Genomic DNA, 24290 nt, shown 5'->3' on the forward strand with positions numbered 1-24290 from the left:
AATGGCTGTTTGGAGTGGTGCTGATGGGAGATGGGGGAGATGAGGCGTGCATGATCCGACGGTGAGTGTATCTGCGTCAGGGCAAGGGTGGGTATGTGGGCCAATGACTGTGACGGTCCGGACGGTAAATGTTGTACTTTTTTCCCTGTACTATTCCTGTAGGGCAGCGCCGACCAGAAGGAGGATATTTGCCGTGCCATCGCCAAGGACGTCTGGGCCGTGGGGGTCCATCAAAGACAGAGCACCCACTGCTGTAAAAGATGGGAGGACATTCGCCGCTGAAGCAAGAAGACGGCGGAGGCCCATCTGGGGATGGCCTCCCAACGTGGGAGGGGTGCCCGTCGCACCATGACACCCCTGATGTTCCGCATCCTGGCGGTGGCGTATCCGGAGTTGGATGGGTGCTTGAGGGCATCACAGCAGCCACAAGGTGGTGAGTACAGTCACATCCATCTGACTCTGCGCGCATTGGAGGTGTCTGGTGGGGGAGGTGGGCTGTAGGTTCCCCTAGGCTAGGACGAGCCTTGTAAGAAAGGACCCTATGTGAGGCAGGCTAAGTGGCACCCCAACCCAACCAGTAGTAAGAGCCATCTCTAGTCAGGCTCCTGTGACTTCCATGTGTGCAGCAATGGGGCATAGGCCATGTACCCCATGTCCCTGTGAGGAATTAAGGAACTCTAAGTGCATGGTGTAGTGCAGAGGGCTGCTGTGTCTGTAGTGTCCACCAACGGTAGCGGTATTGCATGTACTGAACATGTCTTTCTACTTTCTTTCCCCCCCTTTTTGTGGTCTCCCCGTTCTTGTGTGTATTAGCATCATCAGGTGGAGGAGCTGTGCCACCGGAGCAGTAGGAAGCGGCATCCCACATCGCCCTGGAGGGCGAGACTATGGAGTCAGAATTCCCCAGTGGGATGGAGGGCGAGGGGAGCTCTACGGCGGGGACTGGAGCTGAGACCAGCAACACCGACTCCTCCTCTGATGGGAGCTTCCTTGCGGTTGCGGGCCCCTCTGTGCCTCCCACTTCTACAGGTACAGCCCCCACCCCCCCTACCAGCACTGCCCTCCCAGCAGCCCCTCAGTGTGTGCCCCGTGGCCGCTCACCCAGGAGGGTGGGCATCTCCTTCGACCCAGGCACCTCAGGCCCTGCCCCAGTCAGCCCTGCTGCCCTCATTGAGGAGGCCATTGACCTCCTGAGATCCTTCACTCTTGGGCAGTCTACCATTCTGAATGCCATCCAGGGTGTAGAGAGGCAGTTACAACAGACAAATGTATACCTGGAGGGTATTCATTCTGGTCAGGCAGCCCAACAGTGAGCATTTCAGACTCTGGCCTCAGCACTGATGGCAGCCATTGTCCCTGTGTCCAACCTCCCCCCTCCAACTTCCTCCACCCAGACCCAATCCCCAGTACCTCAGCCTATCGCAAGCACACCATCAGACCAGCATGCACACACCTCAACACACAAGGGTGGCTCTGGCAAACATAAGCACCACACATTCCACAGGCACTCACACAAGCACCATACACATGCACACATACCAACATCCACCGCCTCCACTGGGTCCCCCTCCTCCACGTCTTCCTCCTCTCTTCTTGTCACTTCTCCACGTACACCTGCATGCACTACATCCTCAGCCACGACCTCCATCACCAGCACGCACATTACCACACACCGCTCACGTGCAATCACCACCCCCACTACCATTCACACATCCCAGTGTGTCTGTGAGCCCTCCTCCCAAAGTACACAAATGCAGTCACACACCCACCCAACAGCCATCCACCTCACGACAGCCTCCAGCCCATGCACCTTCACCCAAAGTCAGCAAACAAACACCTCCTACCACCACAACATCTTCCTCCACTCCCAAACCCCCTCCATCTACCCATCCCAGTGTGTCTAAAAAACCTTTCCTGTCAAACCTTGACCTCTTCCCTTCACCTCCCCCACCCCTTCCGTCCCCAAGGCCCGCCTTTCCAGGTCCCAACCCAGCACCTCAGCCACCACATCACCGGGCACAGTGGTGCCAGCAGTAACCGGCTTCTGGAGTGCGCCAAGCAGCAGGGCTGCCAGTGTCCCAAGGAGCGAGGCCAAGGACATTCCCCCACCTCCAAAACAGAAGAGGTTTCCCACATCCCAGAGGGAGAAGGCCAAAACACCTGCCACCAAGGGCTCAGCCAAAACAACAGTTGGGAGTGGCAAGACAGCTGCACCACCATCCAATGTGGGGAAGGGCCTGAAAAAGAAAGGCAAGTCAACGCCGTCTCCAACCTGCACGACGGACCAGACCACCACCGGCACTGCCACATGCACCGCCGCCACAGGCACCACCGCCAGCACCCAAGATACTGAGCCCTTCACCAGCACCGCAGACACTGTTCCCTCTAGTAGCACCGCGCTTAGTGAGGCTGCTACCAGCACCACCTCTCATGACACAGCCGCCAGCATAAAGATCAGTGAGGCATCTACCAGCACCGCTGCTCATGACACCGCCGCTTGCACTGAGGTCAGTGAGCCCCCCACCAGCACTGCCGCTCTGGACACCGCCACAAGCACCGAGGTCAGTGAGCCCCCCACCAGCACCGCCGCTCAGGACACCGCCACCAGCACCTAGGTCAGTGAGCCCCCCACCAGCATCGCTGCCCAATGACCGCCGCAAGCACCCCCGCTACTGAGCCCGCCGCCAGCACTGCCAGCGGCCAGGCCACATCCTGAGCCAGTTGAGAAAGGCATCCACTCACACAGTCATTGGCAGGATGAAGCACTCTGGGCACAAAGCCCCCTCCAGAACCAGTGGAGAAAGGCATCCACTACCACAGTTCTTGGCAGGATGAAACACTCTGGGCACAAAGCCCCCTCCAGAACTAGTGGAGAAAGGCATACACTTGAGAGACTGTGGCTTTGCACTCCCCAGGAGAAAGCAGTGGGCAAACCACCCACTGGAGAGGCTTGAGAGACTGTGGCTTTGCACTCCCCAGGATACATCAATGGGCATGGAGCCCCCTTGTGGTGCTGGTGTTGTGCACTCATCCAGCTGAGGTGCCCCCCTCTTCCCTTCCCCCTGAGGTGCCTGTTTTATTTCGATCTGATGCCCCTACAGTGTTCTCTTCGTTTCGATTGGGTATCTTGTGTGGGCCTCGCCCATGCCTTTTGGGCCCAGTGGTCCACGGTCTATATTGCTGCAGTACCTGGACTTGAAATCTTGGTGTACATATTTGTTTATAGTGTATATAAATTTTGGCTTCATTGATTTAACTTGATCACAATGGTTACAATCATTTCCTTTTGTCATTGCGTTCTTCCAGGTGGGTTTCGGGGGTGTAAATGTAATGTTTCAGCATATACTGGTGTGCGTGTTGTAGTGTGTGAGGGTGGGGGTGGGGGTGTTGTGTGTTACGTGTGTGTGTCACTCTCTTTTCCCTCCCCCCTCCCCTGTGTTGTAGGTGCAGTACTCACTGTGGTCGTCGCCGCCGTCGGTCGTGCTCCTAGTAGAGGAGCAGGAAGACAATCACAGGGATAATTTGGAGTTCAGGCTCCATGGCGTCCTGGTTCCTTGTGGGTTCGTCTTGAATCCACCCCGGAAAAGGTGGCGGATTGGCCTCTCATAATAGTGTGGGCGGTAAATTGTCTTCTGCCTGACTGTTGGCGATGACCGCCATGCTGTTTGTTTGTACCGGCATGGCATTGGAGTGTTAAAGTGGCTGCCTATGTTGGCAGTTTCCGCCGTGGTCGTGATTCCATTTTTTTTTACCGCCGGCCTGTTGGCGGTCTTACCGCTGCTTTAACACCGACCGCCAGGGTTGTAATGAGGGCCTATATTTTAGCTTGCATGTGGCGAGGGCTGAGCACACCAGTGTTCCTTTACCCACCATCTGTTAGTAAATTCCAACTTCAGGAATTTATGATTGGCTCAATGTCTGAATTCTTGCAGCTCAATGTGGGTACAAGACTTTTATAAAGGGTACCATGCTACAACTTGTTCTTAGACAAAACAAAGCCTGTCAAGATAGTGTTTGGCTTTTATGTCAGTCTACTATGCTGCTTAAGGTTATGCATGCACGTGAAATAACTAATGGGGGAGCTGCCCAGCAAACCATATACTTTAGCTTAATTAAAAAAAGCTCACTTTTGAGGCAGGCCTTAAAAGAGACAGTAGTGGCCAGCTTTTCTAAGAATCGGGCTCTCCAATGTGAGTATGGAGAATAGGTTGGGCTTGTACTTGCATATCAAATTTCCAACAGCAAGTCTAAGGGAGTGATTCAGTCAATTATTGTCAGTGATGGCTCTCATCCCAGGGCTATTGTGGAGCCGTTTTCAACTTTTTTTAGAGAACTTTATAATCAATCCCCTGGCTTTCAATGCACCAGGGTTTACATAATATCTTTTGGGTTTTAGACTGCCTACCCTGTCTGAGGCTCAGGTTTATGCCTTTCAAAAGGATGGCACGGCTAGGGAAATTTAGTCCGCTCTTCTTGTTCTACCTCCTGGCAGAGCGACTGGGGAAGATACTATCCTGCTAAAATTTTATAAAGTAGTCAAGGACATTATTGTTTCTCCCTTTCTTAGAGTCTTCCGGTACATTTATGCCAGCAGTGAAGTTCCCTGCTCTTGGAACATGACAAATGGAATCATATTTTTAAAAAAGGGTAAACCATCTGAGGAACGAGGTTCATATTGTCCAATATCTCTGATCTAATCAGATGTCAAGGTATTTGCTAAGACCAGGCCATTCTTCTTGCCCCTCTTCTTTCTGAGCTAGTCTCGCCACAACAGCACAGTTTAATTCCTGCGATACTGTGTGTCATGTCAATACTGCAGTCATCACATTCGATGTGGCAGAAAAGTCCAGTTTAATGATGAGTATCATTCTTTTAGACGCTGAAACGGCTTTGAAACACATAGTATGGAATTGCCTCTAGGCTAAAATGGCCACCTTTGGCATTGGCTATTGCTTCTGTAAGTGGGTGCAGTCATTGTATAAGGTCTCTAGATCCCAATTAGTCCATGCAGGCTTATTTTGTACACCCTTTCAGATTTGTCGCAGCACTCGGTAAGGGTGTCTCTTATCCCCACTTTTATTTGCGTTATACATGGAGCCTTTTCTGCAATATTTAGATCGAAATGATCGCATCCAGCCCATGGTTTCTGGAGACTGTAAACTTAAAATGAATGCATATGCTGATGAAGTTGCTGTCTGCTCCTCCAATCCGGCAGCCACTTTTGGCTTCATTAGTGACAAGGCTGATAAATTCCGAGTATTTTCTGGATATAAGCTCAATTTAGCTAAAGCCCAAGCTCTTCTGAATTTTAGAACTGAAACCCCGATTCCCAGCATGAGTTCAACAGCTTCATATTTTAGGGTTAGGTTAGATGCATGGGTTGGGAAAATTATTCAATTAAACTACAAGCCCCTCTAACCTTCAGTTATTAATAAATTACAACTATGGAATAAACTTCCAATCAGTATTATTGGCCGCTGTAATATTATCAAGATGAATGTTCTACCATAATGTTTGTATTTGTTTCATGCTATTCCCCACCGGGTCCTGAATTTGTTTTTTAGATGGCTGGAAGGGGGTAGTTTTATGTAGAGATATAGGCAGGCTAGGCATGCCGTGCAGTTTCATGTATTTCCACATGGGCAAGGTGAATTACATCTTCATGATTTCAAACTTTATTTCTGAACAGCATTTACTGGCTGACTCTGAAACCCACTTATAAGTGGTAATATAAACCTATCTATTTTTTGTTATCGACTTGCTTTAGGGCCTGATGTTTGCTTGTTTCTTTATCAACTTTGGGATCCCAACTATTTTAAACACGCTTGGTTTAAGTTTATTTGTGACATTGTTAGTGTTTGGCAGGAAATCTCTTTTAAATACTTTTTCCCGGTAATGAACTCAGACACACCCCTGTATGTAATCCAATGTTTCCACCCATTTTTCATAATGCAGTTGGTAGAGCCTAGTCTCATGATGGGGTGGCAGGGTATTTTTACAACCTTATTTGATTTCAGTCATTTGAAAGGCTTCAAGTGTCATTTGACCACCCTTGTTATTTATTTTTTAAATATTTGCAGATCAGGGATTTCTTTTATGAAAAGATGCAAGCTTACAACCACTTTGGTGGGTTCTGACCTGGTTTCCTGGTTGCACAGGGCACCTAAGAAATCACTTATTAGCACAATCGATGAAAGGTTTGCCAACATTGGATTGATGATAACCCCACTCTTGCTGTTAAGTGCAGTAAAGTTTTGTTGGCGATCCTTGCTTCTGAAATCCTCAGTGTTTATGAGATGATTCTATAGATCTCAAATTGCAACAGTTTAAGACTGTTTGCATGTTACATCATACCCCAGACAGAATTGTCAGGTGGGGCAGGATGTATGGGGGATAGAAGACTAAGGCCCTCATTATGAGTTTGGCAGTCTTCAGGCAAGACCTCAGTACAAAATCCAGCCACCATCCCTCCAGTGTTGCCGGTACAGTGTCTGCAGTATTACAAGTCACAAACACCAAGACAACGAAGCACAGCCAGAGCCACAGACGGTGAAAGAGCGACTGTCCATCCGTCGGGCCCGGCATGCCGGCACCATTCTGGCCACCACATTATGAGATACAAATCAGCACAGTGGAACATGCACAGCGGTAAATCATTGGCAGTGCGCACCACAGAGGGCTAGAAATCACCGCCAATAGAAGGCAACAGCAGATACCCCACACCTGAAACATATACACACACCACACACACCTGTTCACCGCATTATAATACACACCCCTCACACTCCCACAAACCCTTGCGAATATCACCATGAGCCAGAGATATATGACCCATGAACCACTGCACACAGAGCAGTAATTCCCACGTTGCATGCACCCCCACAACAGTCATCCGCCTGCACCTCACACATATAGCATGCACCCCCACAACATGTCACGCACAAACACCCATGCTTCACCGACAATGAGTTGCCGGTCATGGTGGACGAGATTGTTAGAGTAGAGCCACAACTGATGGGAGCAAAAGTCCGGCAAATATTCAATTGGCAGAAAAACCAAGCTATGGCAGAGGATCATCAACAGGGTGAACGTAGTTGGCAGCTACCCACACACAAAGGAGGACTTCAGAAAGAGGTGGAACGACCTCAGGGGGAAGGTCCGTTCCATGGAAAAGGCACAACATCGCCCTCAACAAGACTGGCAGTGGACCCCCACCTCCTCCCCTTGACCTGGCAACATGGGGTCCTGAGGGCCTGACAGGAATCATTGGAGGGATTGATACTGGTAAGGAACCTACACCTTCCCTGAGCACTAACTGCTCTAGTCCTGCATGCCTCCCAAGCACATACCACTCCCCATCATATCACAAACCACAAAAATGCACCCCCCACTATCACCCCACCTTCCTACTCTGCATGCCACACCACCCCTCTACCACCATCCACACACCCACCCCACACACTGCACGCTAAACCTTCATTATCTCTTCAACTCCCTCTTCCACTATCCATCACTAGGCATACCGGATCCGAGTCACACTCACTCCTCACAATGGTGCACCTGCATGGACAGTCATTCCACAGCCCACCCAGACTGCTAGCCTACACCACCTCACTATCAATGCCAATTACAGCAATGTTAACCCCACAACTACAATTGACAATTGCATGAACCAAAAACCTTTCACCATGCAGTGTCAGCATTGCTGCAAAAATTATTGCCATCCATAGGTAACGATTCCACCCACTGCAAGTGGCACACCATGACACTACAATGACATTTCCATGTAATAACTCTCACCCTTTACATCCACAGTGAACCCTGCTACTGCTATCCAGCAGAGGATTCCAGGTTCAGATAGCCCTCCCAGGGTGAAGGCCCCATTGGATGTCTGGAGGACGACGAAATGCCTGGGCCATCTGGGGCAACTGGCAAGTCCACCACCAGCAGTCCCAACCTGGACATCCCGGACTCACCCTTCCGTTTGGCTACAACACCACAGCTAGCCCCTCCTCCCCAAATTTGTGCCTCAGGGACCATTCAATTAGAGGTGTGCCCCATAGTACAGGGGTCTGAGTCAAGGGCACCCGTCCCAGACAATGAAGCCCTTGGTGCTACTGGGAGTGGGCACTCTGTGCTGAGGGCACAAGCACAGGGGTCCGGGGCTAGTGGGAGGGGTTCTGTGGTCTAAGGGAGGGGGCAGCAACAACATCAGACTGGCCAGGAGGCCCTCAACCAGGTCCTGGGTGCATACCACCAAACCTAGGACACCATGGCACAGATCCTCACTACCCTACAGAGGGAGAACCATCAGGAGGCCATGCAGCAGTGGCAGACCCACAGTGCCACCATGGCCACCATAGGAAGGGTGCTAACAAAACTTGTCACCATCCAGCATCACTCCACCTCCCACCAGCAGGCCCCTACCATAATCCAGATCACATCTGAGCCCTCCACGTCAGATGCAACCAGTGGAATGGAGGCCCTGCCACAGGGCACGCAGGGCACCAGCACCCATTCCCCTGTAGCTAAGGAGACCCACGCAAGCAAAGACGTCCAACCAGACATCCAGCCTCCACTGATTACAAGACCAAGACCACCGCCAGGAAGTGAACCATTTCAGATCATACCAGGTCACAGCGACACCCTGTTGACTGTCCAGTGTCTTAATACCTTTGTAACATGGCTATCATACTGGACAACAACTCCCCACAGCTAGGCTAAGTATTCAGAAGATCCCACTCGCCATGAACCCACTCATCAGCCCTTGCACTTGTATTATAAAATAAACATCTTTGAACACAGTTTATGTCTACGTCTTTATCTACCATGAGTACATTATGTACAACCATCACATATGTAACAGGAAGACCATAGACCTGCCAATATATGTGACAGTGCCAGAAGGGGGAGCAATCATTTACAAGTTCTGTAATACAGATAACAGCACCACATCTAAAATAATATGTACACACTACACCCACATTGAAGTCACAACCCTGGTAGCAGCCCTACACACGGCAGACATTGCAGCTGTTTATGTGTATGTCAGTGGAAGTATTGTTGTATCAGCTCTGCTCTGGAATCAGCTGCATCCTCGTCATCATCCTCCTCATCACTCCCCATATCCCCTTCATCAGCTAATGACACAGCTGAACCCTCCTCAGCATCCAGTAATGGGATGTGACGTCTGATAGCCAAATTGTGCAACATGCAGCATGCCACAATGATCTGGCACACTTTTGCTGGTCTGTACAGTAGGGCCCCTCCAGTGAGTTGCAGGCACCTGATCTGGCTTTCAGCACTCCAAAGGTGTGTTTGATTGCCCGTCGGGTCCTACCATGGGCCTCATTGAAGCAGTTTTCTGCTGCTGTAGTCGGATGCTTGTGAGGTGTCAGTAGCCATGGCAGGTTGGGATAACCAGAGTCACCTGTGTGCATACAGGTAATTGGCATATTGAAAACTGTAGGTAAATCTGGAAGGTGGTGTAGAGTGTGCAGAAAACAGAGGCACACATATGACACAATACATACCGATGAGCCAGGCATGATCCCTTTGCAGTGGTGCCATCAGGTGTGGGATACTGCTGTTCTACAGTACGTAGGCATCATGCACTGGCCCTGGGAACCAGGCAGTAACTTGAGTGATGTAGAGGTCTGCGAGACATACCACCTGAACATTGGTTGAGTAGAAGTTTTTATGGTTCATAAACACCTGTTCACTCCTCCTGGGTGGCACCAGGGCAATGTGGGTCCCATCAATAACCCCGATCACATGTGGCACAGAAGTCTGCTTTCACAGTGGGCAGATCATCACGTTGGGGGAACCTGATAAAGCTGCCTATGTGTTTGAGTAGGGCACATAGGATGTTCTTCAAGACGTTACTAAACATGGGCTGGAACATTCCGGCAGCCCAGCCCACTGTTATTTGGAAGGACCCTGAGGCAAGGAAGTGGAGCACTGCCAACACCTGTACTGTGGGTGTGATGGCATTGGGATGATGAAAACCAGGCAGCAGATCCCGCTCCAACAGCCTCACAAGATCTATGATGGTTTGACGGTTGAGCCAATAGCACTGGATGATGTGCCTCTCTTCAAGGGTGGCAAGATCGACCAGGGGCCTGTAGACAGAAGCATTCCTCCCCATCATTCTTCCACCGTACCTATAGATAGGAGGGAGTGGCAATCATTATGTGCATAAAGGACTGAGTGGACGGAGTGGAGCTGTGCACATGTCACTATTAAACATTCATGACGCACCTCATAAACCCCCTCCGCACACATTGTAATAGTAAAATGGCAGTCGCCTGTCCTGAATGCACAGGACAGATGGAAGTGAGTACATTCCGCTGGCATAAGATGTTATGACAGTAGGCGGTAGCAACCGGTGTGCAACTCCTCATTGGTTAACTTGGTTGACTATGGGAGACATGAGCCAGTGGCGATTACCGCCGGTGGTGACGGTGATGTCCGCGGCGGCCGCAACCCGCCATTTCATATGCTCACATTCACTTGACTCTTGGCACTCGTGCTGAGTATACCTTCACTGCGTGTGGTGCTGTATTCTGCCACTGGTAGCCAAGATGCCACGTGCTGCAGGGGATAGGGCCCCAGCCTTTCTCACAGGAGGAACTTGAGAAGCTTGTGGAGGGTGTCCTACCCCTGTATGCCCAGTTGTATGGGGCACCATGGCAGCAGGTGAGTGCACTATGATTGTACTGTCTGTGAGTGGTACGAATGTGGGCCTTGTGATGAGGTTGAGTGACTTGTGGAAGGTCCTGGCTGAGGGCTGTAAAGACAACTGGAAGGTTGAAATGTGCATATATTCAGGGGATGGGTTGTTTCCAATGCAGTCCCTCAGGTGCCCATCAAAAGAAGGGGATCTAGCATGCCATAGCCAAACAAGTGCAGACCCTGGGGGTCCATGCCCGGCGGAGCACCCACTGCAGGAAGCGGTTGGAGGACCTGCAACGCTGGGTGAGGAAGACCGGTGAGGCACAGCTGGGGATGTCCTCCCAATGAGAGAAGAGTGACCGTCGGACCTTGACCCCCCCTTATTCCCGCATTTTGGCTGTGGCGTACCCTCAGGTGGATAGGTGCTTCAGGGTAGCATAGCAGCTACAAGGGCGTGAATTCCCATTTGAACGTAGGTTATGTCATGACTGATAGGTGCAGCCTGTGCAGTGTGTGAAGGCTATGGAATGTGTGCTAGGTAGGTATTGTATGACTAGGCTTGGGACACATTGATGCCAGATGTGCTACATGCATGTGTTCATATGCCATGCAGGATGTGAGATGGGATTGACTTTACTGCTGAGTGGTATCAATGACAGGGCAACTGTGTAGTATATGAGCAGGGTCTTAGATGTGAACAGGTTTCCTGCTTCTGGAGTTCACACACATTGTACTCCCAACTATCCAATCAGTGTTGCTGGGGCCATATCCCTACCTGCTGTCTGCTGGCATGTGGTGTATGTGTAGTTTGCGAAGTCTGATGTTTCACATCATACAGCTATATGTGCTTGGGTTATGTGGCTGTGAAAGTATGCCTCCAAATGCCCCTAGAGTATGAAGTTTAGGTCTAGTGATCGAATAGAGCCATTGGGGTGGGTCAGACATGTGTTGAGGGTATGGCTTTCATCCTGTACAGAATTGAATGTGTGTCAGCATGTGTGAAACTCATGTGCATGACTGAGGTGGCACGCATAGTCTGTCATTGCAGTCGCATGAGTGTGTGAAGGCATGGCATGTAATGACATGGTACTGGAGTATGTTGTAGTGACTTGCATGTGGCTGTTGTGCTGGCATTGACCACTTGCTCCCTGTTTCTCTTTATCCTACCCTGTCTCTCACTCTTCCACCCTCCCTCCCTCTGCTCCTCTGTCTTTATGTGCAACAGCATCATCTGGTGAAGAAGAAGGGGCACCGGCAAGTGGGGAAGCTGCATCCCATGGGACCTAGGAGGCTGATACCAGCAGAGTTGAGGGAAGCAGTGGGACAGAGGGCGAGTGGAGCACCACAGGGGAGACTGGAAGATCTACAGCATCATCTGATTCTTTTTTTCGATGATGATTTCCTGGTGGTGGCGGAACCTTCAGGCCCTATACCTACACCATCCTTGTCCACCATCACCCCTTACCAACACCGCCCTCACTGTAGCTCCCCACCCCTTTGCCCGTGCCCGCTCACCCAGGAGGGTAGGCATCTCCTTCGCCACAGGCACCTCTGCCCCAGTCAGCTCTGCTGCCCTCAATGAGGAGGCTATTGACCTCCTGAGGTCCATCTATGTTGGGCAGACAACCTTGGAGGATGCCATCCAGGGACTGGCATCCTAGATGCAATAGTGAAATACATTCCTGGAAGGCATTCACAGTGCCCTGCCTGCCCTTCAGAGATCGTTTCAGGCTTTGGCCTCCTCATTGACGGCAGCCAGCGTTATTTCTTCTTCCGTTTCCCCTCCAACTACCTGTTCCCACTCCTGCATCCCTCTCCCATTTCCCATCCAAAGCACACTTTCATACCAGCATGTATCTCCACCAACAGACCCATAGCACAAGGACCTTCACATGTACCACAAACACCACCACTGCCATGCACACACCCATTATTAAGACGCACACAACAACATCCACTACCTACCCTGACTCCCTCGCCTGCTCCCCCTTCACAGTCACATCATCACTCACACATGCAGACACCACATCATTAGTACCAGATTCAGACACATGTCCTGACTCTGCCACTGTCGCCATAACAGCTGACCCCATGCATGCACCTCATACACCACATCCGCATGCGCCACAACAGTCAGCACATCCACATGCAGCACTTCCACCCTACCTGCACACACAACCCTAACATTCACTCACACATCCCCCCTGCCATCTCCCTGTGTCTCCTCCACGTCTCCTCCCAGTACACCTTTACGCCCACACTCATCACCCAACACACACCAGCACACACATTTCATAAACCACGCACCAGCACCCAAACCATATCCACGTACACACCTATCAACCATCCCCTCTCCCTCCACTCCCAAATGCCTAACCCATGACCTACCCGCTGCCCATAAAAAGAGTTTTCCCTGTTCCCGTCTCCTGGTCCAGTCCCTGTTCCCCCCAAACGCCCTGCTACCCTTCCCAGAGCCCTGCCTTCTACCTCAGTGTCCTCCTCTGAGCTGAGCCATGTCCCACAGTCAGCAGTCTGCCGTGCTGCTCAACAGGCACACCTGCCCCTCACACCTCCAACCCTGGTAGCACTCCATCTGGGTCCCCTGCTGTGGTGTCCTTCACCGCCGTCCCACATAAGAAGCCAGGAAAGAGGAGCAAGGCTAAGGCATCCTGCCGAAAGCAGGACAGTAAGGGGGAAAGCCTCAGAAGAAGAAGAAGGACCCCCTCCATCCAAACCCTGATCACATTCCCCACCCCCCTTCCCTGTGGGGCCTGCATGCCCCATTGATACTCCTGCCCTGTGGAGGTTTACACATTGCAGTCAGGAGTAAAGTTGGGCACTCCTCACATGCCCAGTGTGCCTGGGACATTTGGACAGTGATGCACTGCCCTTTGTGGCATTTTGTAAATAGTTATTATCAGGACATTTGTGATATTTCCAATAATATTTATCTACAACGGCACTGTTGGTGTTGATGCTGCATAGCTTGTCCTGGCTTTCCTTGCACATGTAATATGGTGACCGTGAGTTTGTGTGTGTGTGTGTGTGTGTACTAATGGCCTTCCCTCCACTGTATGTTAGGATTGGGTACTTACAGCCAGTGTCAGGACCATCGCTGGTCCTGAATGTCAATGGCCAGCAGAAGCATCGGAAACACTCACAATTCGCGTGCTATGGCACCTACACACATGCCTGTGTTCCAGAAGGTGGGTGCTTCCTTTTATGTTGATCGTTTTGGTCATGGTTTTCGCGCCAGTGAGACCTTTCCGGAAGTGATGGCGGTGTGTAACCTCGTAATGTGATGGCCAGAAACTGTCTGCCCGCCGGCCTCAAGAGGCTTTCCGCTGGCAACAGCGGTCCGTCCACATTGGCGGTTCGGATGGAAACTTGACTGTGTTCGGAAGGTGCCTTCCCAGTACTCGTAATAATGATGGTCTATACCGCCAGTCCCGCGGCGGTGCAACCACAATCTCCACCGCGGCAATCCACTGACAGCCAAACTGTGATGAGGGCCTAAATGTCTTAAATGCGACTACTTCTCAGCTGACATTTTGCACATGTTTCTTAATTGGACAAATTTGCAGGAATATTTATTAGGTGTGGCTCGTCTGCTATCAGCCTGCCTTGGCTGTAACTTGCAGCTTACTCCTAAGAAAATTATGGTAGGCAACAGTGCTGCATCTGATAACAGTTGGTACTAGTTTTTTCAGCTAGACTTTGTGTTGCTAGAGCTGGAGTTTCTCCAACACCTCCAAGGGTGATGGTTTGGTGGGCTGCTACTCCCCACCTGTGTGAGTAGGAATTGGCTTCGGCGAAATCTAGAGGGGTCCATTCTTTTAAGAGACTGGAATGCATCTGGGCTGGATTTAGTTGGGATCCATATTTTAATTACAATCCTAGTGCTAGAAATGAATTTGGTCATGGGCCTACTGTTCTGTTTTGGGTAGGCCTACTTCTATTGCTGGTTATATCTGTGCCTCTTTGATATTATTCTATTGACACTGCGGAACTGATATGTTATCTGATTATGGTGTATCCACCACTTTTTGATCTTTGTGTCTACGGTGTATCGACTTGATCGATTTTGGTCAGTTTGATTTACTTAACCTGATCATATATGACATAGATTAAAAACATTTTTTTTTTTTAAGGACTATTATCATTAGTGAATAGAATGCATTTAGACAAACATATTGCAAAATTCCCATTTTAGGCATGAACGGAAATAAAATATATATGAATTTGTTAAATGTGTGTGTGAACTTCGTTTCCTATATATTGTACTCCTGGCAAGGTGTATATAATGAATTGCAGAGCTTTGTGGCTAACCTTAGTGTTTTTGGTGGACAATATCATATGCTGTTAGGAAACAATCCGTAGCCAATGTCATTAGTGGATTCATATATTCTAGTCATTGTGCTTTACTTTTTCAGAAATTATACAAATATATCACATACCATTTTGATAGCTAATACTTTTTATACCCTAAATGTAGATGACCAATGTTATGCTCCTTCACCATTTTGTAAATTACAGTTCCCACCACCATTTATATAAGTGGGTTTGGTAATTTCCCTGCTACCCACTGTACGAAGCTGGCCTGGTGTGTGGTGGGTACTTAAGGTACTTACACCTTATACCAGGTCTAGGTATCCCCTATTAGTGTAGTGTAGGCAGTTTCAAGAAGCCAAGCTCACTAAAGGTAGGTGTCGATGAACAGCCAGGGCTTATCTAGGAGACATGCGAAGCTCATGCAATACCACTGTAGTCACACAGTACTTACACATGAAAGAATACACTCAGTGTTACAAAAATAAAGGTACTTTAATATGGTAACACAAGACCAAAATACTATAGAGTCAAAACTCCCTTAGGTGGTAAGTAACACACAAGATATATACACTAGTTGTCAGAAATAGGCATAAGAATAGGTAGAAAACAGTGCAAATAGTGTGGAACACAATAGAGAATAGTGGACCTAGGGGAGAACAAACCACATAGTATAAAAATAGAATGCAACAGTGTCCCCTAACCCAGGTAAGTGGAGTATGTAGAAGGTTGCTGGGAGTACCAGGAAAGCACAAAGGTAAGTCCCACAATACCCGCAGCAACCAGAAAAGCAGACGTAAATTACTAACATATGCCCAGAACATCCACTTAGAAGAAAAGAAGAGAATTGAGAAACACAGCAATGACTGCAAGAAACCAACAGTGGATTCCTGAAGAAGACCAGTGGAAAGAGGGGACCAAGTCCAGAAGACACAGCGGAGTCCAATGGGGGCAGGGGCCCACACCCACCAAGCTGAGGATTGCAGAAGTTGTTCGACAGTGAGGAAGAAGAGTCAGAACTGCAATCAATCAATCAATCAATCAATCACTGCATTTGTAAAGCGCGCTACATACCCGCAAGGGTCTCAAGGCGCTGGGGAGGGGGGGTGCTACTGGTCGAAGAGCCAGGTCTTGAGGAGTCTTCTGAAGGCCAGCAGGTCCTGGGTCTGTCGTAGGATGGTGGGGAGAGTGTTCCAGGTCTTGGCGGCGAGGTAGGAGAAGGATCTGCCGCCGACTGTGGTTTTTCGGATGCGGGGGACTGTGGCGAGGGCGAGGTTGGCTGAGCGGAGGCTTCGGGTGGGGGTGTGGAAGCTGAGTAGGTTGTTGAGGTAGGTGGGTCCAGTGTTGTGCAGTGCTTTGTGTGCGTGGATCAGGAGCTTGAAGGTGATCCTTTTATTGACGGGGAGCCAGTGCAGGCCTCTCAGGTGGAGTGTGATGTGGCTGCGGCGGGGGACATCGAGGATGAGTCGGGCCGAGGCGTTCTGGATGCGTTGGAGTCGTCTCAGGAGTTTGTTTGTAGTTCCTGAGTAGAGGGCGTTCCCATAGTCGAGTCTGTTGGTGATGAGGGCCTGGGTAACGGTTTTTCTTGTGTCGAGGGGGATCCATTTGAAGATCCTGCGGAGCATACGGAGGGTGTTGAAGCAGGATGCGGAGACGACGTTGACTTGCCTGGTCATGGAGAGAGTGGAGTCGAGGATGACCCCCAGGTTTCGTGCGTGGTCCGTGGGTTCCGGGGCTGTGCCTAGTGACGTGGGCCACCAAGAGTCGTCCCAGGCTGATGGGGTGGGTCCGAGAATGAGGACCTCTGTCTTGTCTGAGTTCAGCTTCAGTCTGCTGTCCTTCATCCAGTCAGCAATGGCCTTCATTCCTCTGTGGAGGTTAGCTTTGGCGGTGTGGGGATCTTCGGTGAGGGATATTATCAGCTGGGTGTCGTCGGCGTAGGAGATGATGTTGAGGTTGTGTTGTCGTGCGACGTGGGCGAGGGGGGCCATGTAGATATTGAACAGTGTCTGGCTGAGGGAGGATCCCTGTGGGACGCCGCAGATGATCTCAGTGGTTTTGGAGCGGAAGGGTGGGAGGCGGACGCTCTGGGTTTTGCCGGAGAGGAAGGATGTGGTCCAGGCCAGGGCCTTCTCTTAGATACCGGCGTCATGGAGGCGTGCTGATAGGGTGCGGTGGCAGACCGTGTCAAAGGCTGCTGATAGGTCCAGGAGGATGAGGGCGGCTGTTTCTCCTTTGTCCATCAGGGTCCGGATGTCGTCAGTGGCGGCGATGAGGGCGGTCTCGGTGCTGTGGTTACTGCGAAAACCAGATTGGGACGGGTCCAGGATGTTGTTGACTTCGAGGTAGCGGGTCAGCTGTTTGTTGACAATCTTCTCGGTCACTTTTGCAGGGAAAGGGACAGGGAGATGGGACACAAGTTCTTGAGGTCCTTGGGGTCCGCCTTGGGCTTCTTCAGAAGGGCGTTGATCTCGGCGTGCTTCCAGCTTTCTGGGAAGGTTGCTGACTCGAAGGAACAGTTGATTGTTTTCCGGAGGTGGGGCGCGATGGCTGCGCTGGCTTTGTTGAAGACGTGGTGAGGGCAGGGGTCCTATGGGGATCCGGAGTGGATGGAGTTCATGGTTTTGATGGTGTCTTGGATGGTGTCCCTGGAGTCGGAGGTGAGTTCCCGGAGGATGCAGGTGATGTCCCACACCAGAATGAAGACTGCAGTCATGTTTGCGTGTCCGGATTCCACCAAGGGAGTCAGGGAGGCCCTCAGCATCACATAGAGCCCACAGAAGCACAGTCAGCACACACTGGAGTCCCACAGGAAGGGGACACAGAAGTTGCAAAAGGAGCCCGTGCAGCACTACAAAAAGGTGTTCCATGCTGCAGGAGAGTCACTCAGGGAGCTGTTAATTGGGGGAAGGAGTGCTGGAGGCTGGAGCTACACAAAGACTGAAGACCCCTTGGAGGAAGTACGAACAAACCCTGGCAGCTGGAAAGGACGCGGTGACTGGGACTACTGTCTGAGTGGGCAGGCAAGGGCTTACCTCCACCCAAGTTGGACAGCTGGTAGAGAGGACCATCTGGACCACTTCCAACTACCACCTGTGTTGCAGGATCCATGTAGCTCAGCAGGAGAGGGGACCCACACAGCCGGTCACCGATGCTGTTGGTGCCCTTCAGATGCAGAGAAGTGCCTCCTTCACTCCAAGGGAGATTCCTTATTCTTTCCTGTGCAGACTGAAGGCAGGCTGTCCTCAGAGGATGCACAGCTGGGGAAATGTTGCAGAAGCTGGAAGGGGCTAGAGAAACAATGTTGCAGGCAAAGTCTTTGTTGCAGATTGTTGGAGAGTCCAGACGCAGTTTCTTTGGTCAGAAGTTGAAGTAAGGAATGCAAAGGAATTCTGCTGGAACCCTACAAACCAAAATATGAGGAACCATCCAAATGAGAGACCCTAAATAGCCCTAAAAGGGGAATTGGTCACCTAGCTGGGTGGCCACCTATCAGGAGGGGTCTCTGACATCACCTGCCTGGCCTGGCCACTAAGATGCTCCCAGAGTTCCCTACCAACCTTGGATTCAAGATGGTAGAGCCCAGAAATCGTCTGTAGGAGCTCTGGGCACCATCCCTTGGGTGGTGATGGACATGGGAGTGGACACTCCCCTTTCTATTGTCTAGTTTCATGCCAGAGCAGGGACTGGAGTTCCCAGAACTGGTGCAGACTAGTTTATGCATGGAGGGCACCGAGTGTGCCCTTTAAAGCATACCAGTGGCTTTGGGAGGCTACCCCTCCCAAGCCATGTAACACCTATTTCCAAAGGAAATCCTTTGTTCTTACTTTCTGGACTTGAGGTGCTCAAGCAACAGGAGGGTAGAAACCTGTCTGTGCGGTGGCAGCAGCTGGGGCTGTCTGGAAAACCTCAGAAGGCTGTAGGAGCAATGCTGGGGATCCTCTAAGGAGCCCCCAGAGTGCATGGAATCTTACAGCCAATACTTGCAAAAGTATTGGGGTATGATTCCAACATGTTTGATACCAAGCATGCCTAGGTTTGGAGTTACCATTATGTAGCTGGACATAAGTAGTGACCTATGTCCAGTGCACGTGTATAATGGCGTCTCCACACTCACAAAGTCCAGGAAAGTGGGGCTGGAGTTTGTGGGCTACCTCTGCTAGTGCAGGGGTGCCCTCGCACACAGATACTCTGCATCCTGCCCTGTGGGCTGAGAGGACCTACCATAGGGGTGACTTATAGTGAACTGGTGCAGTGACCTGTAGTGAAAACGGGTGAATGCACCTGGTTCACGCAGACTGCAATGGCAGGCCTGCAGAATGGGCTCCCTATCGGTGGTAGAATAATTGCTGCAGCCCATAGGGATCCCCTGGAACCCAAATGCCCTGGGTACCTGGGTGCCTGGGTACCATATACTAGGGGCTTACATGGGGCACCAGTATTGCAATTGTGGGATAAAATATAGAGTTTTGGGGGAAGAGCATAATCACTGGGGTCCTGATTAGCAGGATTCCAGTGAACACAGGCAAACACACTGACATCAGGCAGAAAAAGGGGGTAACCGTGACTAGAAAGAGAGTACTTTTGTTGGAGTGTGACCTTTAAAATTAATATTAAAATGAAAAGCTTGCAAGAATATCTTCTGTAATGAAGCTGCACAGAAAATGTGTTAACATAGAAAATAATATACACGTTTGAAATGTGCCCACGGGGAGTGGCCACCAATGTATACGATGATTAATGAAAGTGATTCATGATGAATTAACAATGTACTAATGTATGACTTTGTATTAGCATTAAGGGTTATGTATTAGGGGATTTGCTAAATTAAACACTAGGCCTTAGATAGCAAGGGTTTGGGCCTAGCTGCCTGGTCTCATATTAATTGTGTTTTTCTAATGTGAAATCTGCTGCTTTCCTGAAGGACACGAAGCTGTACTTTTCCAGGAGCTAGAGATATGTGTGTGTAGCCGTAGTAAATTATTTCTCATGGGACCCGACTTGCACATGGAGACATTCTTGTTGAATGCGACAGTGTATTTCACAACAGGTGCTGCTGGACCAGCAGAAGACAATGGAACTACTGACTGGAGCGTAAAGTGTAACTTTTCTTACCTGACATTCCACCCATTGAAGACGTCAATCACAGGAGCCAATCGATTGCATGAGAACTGTGTTTTGTGGAAAATTCTAGTAAGGTGCGTGGAGAATTATTGGACAGAGATAATGATGCACCAAAAACGATCCATTGAGAAACTAAGGGCTAGTTCGACAGTTTTGATATAACAGCATGACTCGAGAAGAAATCTGCCACTATTGGGACATTTTGCCGTTATTCTGACATTCTGCCTTAAGCTATACTTTGCCATTATTCTTTGAGACTTTGCTGTTCTGATATCCTAACCATCCTCTATTGAATCCTTACCTCATACTGACTTCTCTTCCTTATGAAGGAAGAGCCTATTCTTAACTATGCCATACTGAGACTTGTCCCGTCCTATCTTTGCTGATGGCGAAATCAACTGATGTCCTGAGGACGAAGACTGACGCTGATTGCTGATACGTTGGAGGGGTAACTATCTGATGAAAAATTGTAATTGTCTGTTTGCCTTTTCTTTCTAGGTACCAACTACTCTTTTGATAGAGGCCACAGTTAGATGTTTTTCTAAACTTCTGTTTGCCAAATTGTTTTGCATGAAACCCAACATGCTGATGCTAATTCGAAGTTAGTTAAGTTATTCACTAATATCAGATGCAAATAGACAAATGACTAAGATCTTGCTTTGATGAATAATGTACTAATGTTACTCTGCTAAAGTTGATTCATATTAACGTTGTGCTTTATTCTAATTGTTCATGATCTATGCTTTGATAAAGTCTTGCTCTGATTGCCAAGTTATAGTGGTTTTGACATGCTTGTTGATGTTGAAACTAATAAATATGATATTAGATTGTAACTAATAGGGAATAAATATCCTAACACATAACTAGGTTTGTGTGGTTATTCATGGCTGAAAGGTCATAGTGCCTTCGCTGTATTGAGCTATATTGAATGTTATTGAGTAGCATAATGATTAGTTATTGTGAATATTGAAAGAGTTATTGACATATTGATTGTGATGCTAAACGGATATCTCATTCTGGGAAGTCTCCAAACGTGGTCAAAAGGTTCATTGGCCTAGATGTGTCTCCTTGTAAGTTTACTTATCAAGGTTCTGACGCATTATCAGTTTCCTACACCCATCTATTTTCAAATTGAATCAGGGACGGTGTCAGAAATACATTTTCTGTGTTCTCCTTTTATAAATTAGTGGCAATTACTGTTAGGAGTGACAATGATACTGTCACACCTTTCCTATTCGTCAGAATTGTTTGCTGCAGTGAGGGTCTGCTAGAGGAAAGATGAGAAAATGACCAGAAAGAATGGTACACCTCATTATTACCATTATTTACCGGACATGCTCTAAATACAGTGGTGGTGATGTCAGCAGTAATACTAATACAGCTGCTGCTCTTGCTGCCATATTTACACGTAACATAGCAAGCTTCATATCTGAGAGATACTTGCATCAAAGATTGAAATTGGGAATAATACTTACTGGAGGCTTGTGTAGGTGCCAGTGTCAAGGCAAATCCTGTGGGATAAAAATATAACTGTGTCATTATGTTAGAGTTTTTGGTAAATAAAGCATGTGCTGTCCTTCTCTATGTCACGTGAGAGGAAGGACAGGGGCAGCTCTAGGCAGCAGGACTCTGACCTTCAATCAACATGTATCTGACAGAGCATTATCTTCAGTGCGGTAAAAGTGCCCCCATCAGGTAAATTAAAAGGATACATCTGTACCTGTAGTTTAGAGGTATGGTGAAGTTTACAATTCAGACAGGCAGCATCTTAAAATATATGTGTAGAGGAAGGAACTGTAGGGTGGGGGTGCTGCAGAGCCTGGTGAATCGCTTCTTGACATTTTGCTATGAGTGACATACCTGCATCCGTAACCATCAAAACAATGGGATTATCCACAAAAAGCACAGAACCTTCATAGTCAATGTGTATGAGGACAACCTTAGTTACCTTTCACTCACTTGTAGTTACATATTCTAAGCACCGAACACACTTAGGCCCTCATTCTAACCCCGGCGGTCTCAGACCGCCGGGGCCAGGGTCGGCGGGAGCACCGCCGACAGACCGGCGGTGCCCCGCAGGGCATTCTGACCGCGGCGGTTTGGCCGCGGTCAGAAAGGGTAAACCGGCGGTCTCCCGCCGGTTTACCGCTGCCCTTAGAATCCCCCATGGCGGCGCAGCTTGCTGCGCCGCCATGGGGGATTCTGACACCCCCTACCGCCATCCTGTTCCTGGCGGTTCGCCCGCCAGGAACAGGATGGCGGTAGGGGGTGCCACGGGGCCCCTGGGGGCCCCTGCCGTGCCCATGCCAATGGCATTGGCACGGCAGGGGCCCCCGTAAGAGGGCCCCACAAAGTATTTCAGTGTCTGCCTAGCAGACACTGAAATACGCGACGGGTGCAACTGCACCCGTCGCACCTTCCCACTCCGCCGGCTCAATTCTGAGCCGGCATCTTAGTAGGAAGGTTGATTTGCCCTGGGCTGGCGGGCGGCCTTTTGGCGGCCGCCCGCCAGCCCAGGGCAAATCCCAAAATACCCTCAGCGGTCTTTCGACCGCGGAGCGGTATTTTGGTGGGGGAACTTCGGCGGGCGGCCTCCGCCGCCTGCCGAAGTTAGAATCACCCCCTTAATCTAGTTTGCAAAATTTCAGTCATAAATCAGGCCATTTTATTTACTGAGCTTGTAGGGAACCTCACTGTTTAATTCAGTGCCATATGCAAATAATAATTAGGTTTCTGAAAACAGAACCAAACTTTCTGAAAGTCTCCAGGTGAGGCCACGCCGGTAGCTGAGTTATTAATAGTTATGTAAAGGTTTGTGTCTGAAGAATCATTGCTGATTGTTGCAGAGGTCTGTGGAAGAGGTTGGCATTACATGTGACAAGCCATACTTATTTTGTTGAACTTAAACGGTTCACCAGTGAATTCTCTACATTACTAAGCCAAGGCTAGATATAATTCTTCCTTGACTGATTCACTATCTATGAAGTTCTCATTCAGGTCACTCTCCTCCCTTTGGCTCAGCCTGTACCCATTTCTTTTCGGAGATAAATTACTACTGATTCAGATATTAACTAACTTGCCATTTCTTAGGCTTATATATATATTTTTTTCTAAAGGAGGTGACTAAGAGCATTTATGGCTTGTCTTTCCAGGGGATGTACTACTGTAAGTGCCCTGAGGGAACAACAGGCATTTACACCCACCTCTTGTTCCTCCAGGGCTCTTTGGTATCATAAAAGAGGCCATGGTTTTTTTGTGTAACCCCTTCTATAACATGGATCTCGCCAGAGAACATTTTTAGCCACTGCACCTATGAGCTGGAGCTCCCTCACTTGAGGGCATAGACTATCACATGAAGAAAAACTTTGCTCCTGAGCCCGTACAGTATCACCGATGTACGCATAGAGGCAAGGGAGCTGTGTGGGAGTGTGCCACATAGTGGGATAAGAGTGGTGTGCAATAGTCCCAGGAATGCCCCCAGTCGACCACCCGCAAGCGGGTGCAGTCACTCACCGCACCTACCATATTTAAATATGAGGCCAGGTCTGCTACAGCAGTGAAAGGTGGTTGTAACATTTTATGTGGTTAATTCTCTGAGGGTAGGCCACCTAAATTTACTCAAAAGTTAACATTAGCATATGTCATTCAAGCTCATATTCATATATTTCCTAACACAGGACTGGTAGGTTGTGCCCTGAAAGTGCTCATGCAGTGTCAGGTAGTTATAGGAAATTGTTTAAATGGAATATATAAATAGGTATTCTAGCATCATACAATGTTATGTCTTGGTTTAGCATCTGTTAAACACTGTGGTCATTTGGATCATTGTATCCTCACCCATGAGGTTTAGCATCTGTTAAACACTGTGGTCATTTGGATCATTGTATCCTCACCCATGAGGAGCGCCAGTAGAATATTGTCCTTGTTTCCCATTGTGAGCGATGGCATTGAGGCTGATCTGGAAACAAGAGTAAGGTTAAACATTGTTATGTCTTAGTTTGGTGTGGCTATGTCATCACCAAAAAATGCATTGTTCTTCCAAAGTAAAACGTGAATGCTTAATCTAGCAAGTTCTGTTCTTTTGTATGTGAAATGACACTAAGATTTGTCATGTTTAGGAGCCTGACATTATCAACCCGAACTTTGTGAGAGTACCGATCGAC

General features: G+C 49.2%; 1 long non-coding RNA gene across 1 annotated transcript in view; it reads right to left on the reverse strand.

The window, feature by feature from the left end:
• Positions 1–24290, reverse strand: part of LOC138246446 (uncharacterized) — a 126388-nt gene that overhangs the window by 58552 nt on the left and 43546 nt on the right. Inside the window, exons 2-3 of the long non-coding RNA XR_011194291.1 lie at positions 24021–24085; positions 21603–21638 (exon numbers count right to left, since the gene is read on the reverse strand). This is a non-coding gene — a long non-coding RNA (uncharacterized lncRNA). The remainder of the gene's footprint in view (positions 1–21602; positions 21639–24020; positions 24086–24290) is intronic.

This window comes from Pleurodeles waltl, chromosome 7, assembly GCF_031143425.1.
Source record: "Pleurodeles waltl isolate 20211129_DDA chromosome 7, aPleWal1.hap1.20221129, whole genome shotgun sequence".
In the NCBI taxonomy this organism is placed as follows: Eukaryota; Metazoa; Chordata; class Amphibia; order Caudata; family Salamandridae; genus Pleurodeles; species Pleurodeles waltl.